The sequence below is a fragment of the Cyprinodon variegatus genome, unplaced genomic scaffold (assembly GCF_000732505.1).
Source record: "Cyprinodon variegatus isolate N-32 unplaced genomic scaffold, C_variegatus-1.0 Scaffold719, whole genome shotgun sequence".
NCBI classification, from domain to species: Eukaryota; Metazoa; Chordata; class Actinopteri; order Cyprinodontiformes; family Cyprinodontidae; genus Cyprinodon; species Cyprinodon variegatus.
In genome coordinates, this window is record NW_015151172.1 from 292,916 (window position 1) to 299,933 (window position 7,018).

At 38.2% G+C, this 7,018-nt stretch overlaps 1 protein-coding gene across 1 annotated transcript in view; it reads left to right on the plus strand.

Annotated features, from left to right (window-relative positions):
* Window positions 1-2,408: 2,408 nt before the first annotated feature.
* LOC107097735 (cytochrome b561-like) overlaps window positions 2,409-7,018 on the plus strand; it is a 19,626-nt gene continuing 15,016 nt past the window's right edge. The window contains exon 1 of the mRNA XM_015395012.1: window positions 2,409-2,529. The gene's annotated coding sequence lies outside the window, so the exon portion shown is untranslated. The remainder of the gene's footprint in view (window positions 2,530-7,018) is intronic.

Genomic DNA, 7,018 nt, shown 5'->3' on the forward strand with positions numbered 1-7,018 from the left:
TTATGTTTGCTTCTTGATGATTGCTTGGGTGTATGTGGGTGAAGTTGGACGCTTTCTGAAAATGTGGCTTCTGTGGTATTTATTTTGCCTATTTAATTTATGGAGCCAAAGTTTTATATGTTTCAGTTTTAAAAGAACTTGGGATCTTCACATCACAAGAGAAATTCTAAACACAGATTTTATTATTATTATGTAGAATTATGTTGTTTCCCCAAAGTTGGTCTGCCTGAGTGACTGGTGGAAAAAGGAGAAATAGAGCTTTGACTGACTGACAGAAGGCTACTGACTGTAAACAGTTCATCATGACCTATTACGTAGGCCTACAGTTATATTTATCTGAATAAACACTTATCTCAATAAACACTTATTTGTGATGAAATTTGGAAGCAACTGTTTTATTTGCTTTACCATCTGCTTTCATATAATTTTCATCTTTACTTGCTTTTATTCTGCTTTTCTTCTCCTCTATTTTACTGTTTAATTAATCTAAAACCCTTTGAATTGTCTCTGTACTTGTCAGCGTTCTGCCCTCTGTTTGGGTTTATTCTTAGTTTCTTTGTATTTGTATTTGCTCAGCTCATTAGTCCATCCTTTTTTCTGTTTACCTTATATACACCTCTGCAGTCACTGAGTGCTGGTTTGTTGTTAAGTTACTTCCTCGGCTCTGGCTCCCCACATGTATTATCCTTACGTATCTTATTTTTGGTTGTCAGTATTTTGATGCCCGTTGGGTGGAGCTACCCAATCCTCTCTTTGCCTCTAACAAAATGGATGAAATTTAAATAGTTGCTTGGCTTATTTTAATTAATAATGCAAGTACTGGAAGCAGCAAAAAAGCTTCTGTCGCTTCATTTTTTATTCTTGTTCAATTTAAGGTCAGACGTCCAGTAAAGTGTGTCCAGATGCATCTGATGCTTCTGCTGTTCCTGTGTTCAATAGCAGAGAGCAGCTTTGCTATATTCACTGTTATAAATGGGTAAAAAGTAGTTTTAATATGTTTTTAAGTGAGAAAGTCCCCCGAAAAAGTCCACAGAGAACGCTGGAACCCCTTTTCCACCTGGATCCCTGCTCTTTTTGGGGGACCAAATTGTCCGCACTTCCTCACCGCCTCACCTGTATCTACTCCCACAGCTAGTTCGTCATTGTCCCTCTTGCGTTGTGGTGTAGAATAACATAGCACAGACCACGCGTCAACATTGGCCATAAATTAAAAATATCTGCAACAAGCTCACTGCGACACACTGCTGCGGGAGAATAACCAACCCTTAAGCCTTTTGCAGCATAATTATAGAGATAGCTCAAGATAACCTGAGCCACTCTAACCATAAGCTTTAGCAAAATTGAACTTTTAGGTCACGTCTTAAAAGTAGACAGGGTGTCTGCCCATGGTGTCAGACCAAAACCAATAGTTGGTTCCATAAGAGAGGAGCCTAAGATCTGCATCCCATTCTACTTACAGACATTCTAAGAATCACTAGAAAACCAACACACTGAGAGCAAAGTGTTCTGTTAGGAACATAAGGTGGAGCTTGGTTATTTAAGGATTTTTATATATGTGAAAGGGGGGAAATCAGTTCTATTATGGAAAATCAAAGGAATCTAAGAGAGGAGACGTAGATATTTATTTTTTTTTATTTCTAATCAGAACTGTTACTTTGCTTCTTATTTTTGTTTAGACTTGTCAGAACTAAGGAAGGTCTATATTTTTGTGTGTTGGTAAAAGTTACATTTAAATACACTGTTATCCTGAATATGAATGAACCCAAAAACTTCAATGCAAGTAGTAAGCTAATAATTCTTAAGTTAATAAATCAAATCAGACGCTATCAAAAAAAAAAATGTCTTATTACATTTTACTGACCGTTTAGTTGCAGTTTAATTTAAAAAAGTTAAAATATGAATATAAATCTATCTTAAAGATGAAGCAGTAGGGTCCATAGCAGAGGACCATTCAGCTTAGGGGAGAAGGAAGAACCTGACGGATTCAATTCGCCATTCACATTAAATCACCACTGCTGCAAGCCAAGCGATACATGTAACGATAAATTAGGTAATAGTGGCCTTCAGAACAGATTATTCCCTCATTTCCTCTCGACATATAACTATCCATCCCCGGTTATTTCTAATAGTAGGGCAGCAATACCTTCTACAGTCAGAATAAGCCATCAGCCCCCCTCCCACACGTTCACTCAGCCTTTCTCCTTAAGTAACCCCTCCAAGTTAGATTTTTATGTATTTTATTTCTTTGTTGATAATTTTTACATTTTCAATACGTATTTAAAGTAGGGGTGGAGTGTAAACAGGCTGTCAGTGGCGTTTTTCTACTATGACATCGTCTCCTAGTCACGTGGTTTGTGTTGGCCCCGCCTCTAACTCTCCCAGCTCCGCGCGCTGACAGACAGACAGGAGGAAGACGGACCTGAGGCAGGAGACTTCCTCAACCCTGCGCTCCTCAGCAGATTCTCCGGCGCACTTAGTCTCGTCTCCAAAAGAAAAACTACCTGGTTCCTCTTCATTCTGCCTTTAAAGGTGAGTTTTCATAGAACTGTCAACGTCACCCTGAAAGGTAGACTCTACAAGCCGCGGTGCTGATGACAGGTAACAGGTGTCATTAAACGCAACTGTATCCTGTATTTAATGCCGTTTCCCTCAGGAGCGCCAATATTGATGCTTTTCCTGTTCACCTTTTAGCCGAGCAGCGCTTTAACTTAATCAAGACATTAGCAAAATAATAGGCTTTGCTGAGGTGTCACTAATGGATGCTCAGTTACCATAATAGCAAGGATAATTGGTTCTTTCTTGCTTATTTCACGGGTTCATGTAACTCTGTCAGCTGACCCTCCCTGTTATGCATTTTCAACCTCTGCAGCTGATGACCAGAATAAAAGATGGAGGGTTTGGTTATATACCTAAATTATAACACAAAGTATTATAATCTTGATATAAACTGCTTTTTAAACACTGTTAAAATCAACCAATACTTCCAGGTAAAGGTTAAAAAAACAAAACAAAAACAACTAAATCAGCTGTTGCATTTTGTTTTGTTTCCACATGTATGCTGTGGATATAAATATAATGTGATATGAATAACTATAGCAGGATTAGACTCTATGGTTTCTGTGTTTTGATTTCAGCTGAGTCAGCAGAATAGGTGGTTTATTAAATAACCTCAGGTTCAGGTCTGGATTTTCAGCATCATTTTCTTCTTATAAGAGAAGGTTAGGTTACCGGTTTCAAGCTCAATAACAAGAAAGCATCCATTTTCAGCTGATCCATGCCCTTAGAAAATGAGAAAATAAAAAGGATGGTGGCTCCGAATGAGAAACACAGTTACGTCGTGGTTAACTAGAACTAATTTCTCAAATGGGTTATTCTTCTCCTGTATCAGAGATCTCCCTTCTATTTATTATGGTAGTGCTTAATGCTTAATCTCAGTCAATGGATTCCTGAGGAACAAAGACTTTGTTGACAATTTTTAATGTAGCTCGGTTGATGATGGTGTTTTTTCCATAACAAGTATCAATCCTCACATAATTTCTGCAGATGGTGCCAGTGCTGCTCTTATGTTCAAGAAATTACTCTCTATGATTTTATTCAATAATGAAAATTCTTTACACTCTTCATAGAAAGATATTTACGACAAAATAATGAACATTGATTCCTTCATTATAAGCAAAAATTGTATGATTTTGTCGATTTATAAGATCCGTTTTTGTGTACTATACAAACAAATTATTATTTTTTTTATTTTGATGTAAGTTTTCCTGCTGCCAAAGCATCAACAGGTTAAGATCAATTAAAGTGATAGTATTTCCTGAGGAATAAGGTCACAGTTTGTTATTGTTTGGCCTAAAGGTTATTTGCAGTTAGAGTGGTTAAAGAGGTATAACTTGGTGTGAAAGAAACTCATATTGTGATGACATGATACTATAATAATATCAGCTAATTTAGTTTTTTATAGGGATGCACAATATTTTTCATGACAATAAAATATTGTCCAATTTGGCTGAATTTTTATCAGCCCGATACGTATTTTTTTCGATAAAAAATAGCCAATAAATCAATTAAATTAGGTGCAATTTTATTCAAGCAGAGGAGCCCCAAAGTGTTTTTTTTTCCCTGCACCTTACTAACAGGACCTAAGCGTGGCTCCTTCAATACCTGACAGTTAATTACCAAACATATCTTCACTAGTGCATGGCTGCAGGAAATAGGGATTCTGGGGGTGCTACAGCACCCCTAGTGGCAAGAGGGAGATAAAAAATGTATTAAAGGGGTCATGGAATGATTATATAGGGTATCTGGTGCTGGTCCTTTAGGCTTTTGAATAGGGTGTGTAACATTGGTTGGGCTGAAAATGGCATATTTGCTGTTCTATGAGCTCTAATGCAAGCCTGGTTAAAAGCCCCAGAATGAAACGTTTTCTTCCTTTTATGGTATAATCATGAATATTTAGATGAGCCGTGCGCTGATTGGTTGATTTACAACGAGCGAAGCTGAGGAGCAAAGACGCATCATAGCAACAAGCACCCACTCACTGAAACATCGAAATTGTTGATATGGTAGGGAGACCAGAAGTCCACTTTTTTCCGCACATGTCCTACTTTGCTTACCTAAAAAAATGTCAGGGGGAAATTTCAAAATCGTCCGGTATTTTGGTCAACTACAGTGCAGCAAGTAGTAAAAACACACCGGGGACTCAAACTGAGCCGTCAGCTCAGCAACCAAACCCGACCCAGTGATGGTAGCCTGGACACCAGCAGGCCCATGCTTCCACCCGCCTGCCTTACCGGCCCCCAGCCCCCCCTCTCCCGGCTGAGGACGGGCTGCTCATGGCTCTCTGCTGCTATCTAGACAGCGGCCCAGCATTCGACACCTCCCACCCGTACCCTCGGGGGGTGACAAAAGTACAGGCCGGAACCAAATAAAGCAACATCCCAGAGTTTACGTCAACTCGGGGCTTCGTTTGGATTCACCTATTTCATGGTGGAAGTTTGAAATTGTAAGACTTGCAAAGAAAGGAGGTGTTTTGGGGTTTGAACTTCTCTGTACGCCCATTTCAACCACTGAACTATCGTTATTCATCTATGACAGTGGAAACTTGGTTTTGCATTCTATGACCCCTTTAAAAATACTCTGCACAATTTATAAATTTCTTATGAATATTTTGGAAATTATTTTGACTTTTTTTATTTTACTATTGTGTGTATTTGGATTTTAATTTAATTATTCTGAGGCCTAATCAACACAAGTTTATGGAAGATATGTTTTCATGGCAATGTCAATGTGAGGGACCGAGCCAGCCAAGCATGAGGACACAGTGGTGATTGTCAAAAAAACTGGGTTTTATTTCCCCAAAGTAACAATAATCCAAACAAAAAATTCAGGGCCCTTAAAAGAGGTCAAATGAAAAAATTAACTAAGGGCAAAAAGTTTTAAGTTCAAACATATGAAACCTCAAACTAACTGAACAAACAAAAAACTGACCTGACACACAGCAAACAAAGGGGACTTAAATACTGGCTGATCAGACCAGACTGACACACTGAGGAAGAGGTAGGGAGAACATCTACAACAAATTAACAAAAAAATAACTAAACAGTTAGCTTAAGGATTAAACTTAAATATCAATATACAAATTAACAGAATGAGCAAATCACAAAAGTAAGAAGAAGAAATTATGCAACATATTTTAAAATGTGGAGTCCATGGTCTTCCCCCATAGTGGAACTCTAGATGGTACCACCCAATCAGTCCATGATGTCAGCCACATTCCCCCAGTTGATTGCACTCCCACAGCACCAGAAAAGAAAGCAGAAAATATATTAAGCATTTGACAAAATTAAATAAACAAAAGTTAACCAAATGTGCGCGCTACAATTGGAACTAATGTCTTCAAAATTGTCAAAAACAAACCAATATATTTATGCTACTCTGATTTAAAAAAACTTATGAAAAAGTGGTGTTGTGTGGGGTTACTGACCATGTGACCATCACAGTCAAGCAAGCTAGTGTCCCGCATGTGGCAGCAGGCTAGTAATTTACATAGACTAAAGACAAAAACGAGGAGGAAATGTGGGACAGAAACGCATTTCAGATTTGTCCGCTTTTGAGAGACTTTATCTCCACGAACCCCAGAGCGCACCGCAACATTTGGACACCTGTAACCAGACAGGGCACCCTGCCTGTAGCTCAGAGTAAGAACATGGTGCCGTCACACACTTTTATGTCTATTCCTGCAGTTTAACATAACCATAGTATTTTAGAGTCTCATTTTGATCTTGTGTTCTTTGTGTAATGGATGTGTAGAACTGTTCAATAATGTTTAAGTAGTGTAATAATATAATGATTTTCCTAACGGTTTGCGTAAAAAGAGCTAATAGATTCACATGTGACATAACAACAAGTTCATGCTAGCTGACCAAATCTACGTTGTTAAAGGGTTGTTAGAGTGAAGTTTAATTAATAGCGCATTTATTCACCTGGTTGCATGCACTGAAATGTATATGACAGTAAAGTAATGAATGTTAATCTGTTTGATTATTTTTTATTGCATTTTTACTGTATTATACCTATGAGCCTACAAGCTCATAGGTCTTTTCTCTAAAAAACTTACTCCCAGCCGCCCTGCAATAGTGTGTTTTTTTTTTCTCGGTTTGCAAAACCTGTTCAGCAAGAAATCTGAGAGGAGGAAAAAAGTATTCAGGTTTTAACACAACAAACCTAATAGCTCACCTAATGGTCATCGTGGCAAAGCAATATGGAAAGAGTACGAAGCAGCTGCGATGGCTAAGCCACGTTACCATCCCGAGCCATTGCTTTTTTTCAGACGTATTGTGGTAGTCATAACACACATCCACAACTTGATCAATAAAATGGATTGCACATAAGTTTTACCACGGACAAATGGACATCAGATGTTATTCCGGTTAGCATATTAAGCTTAACGGCCCTGGTTGGATAGATTTTAACATGCAAAATGCAATGCTAATGCTCAAGGCCTCATGCATTCAGGCAA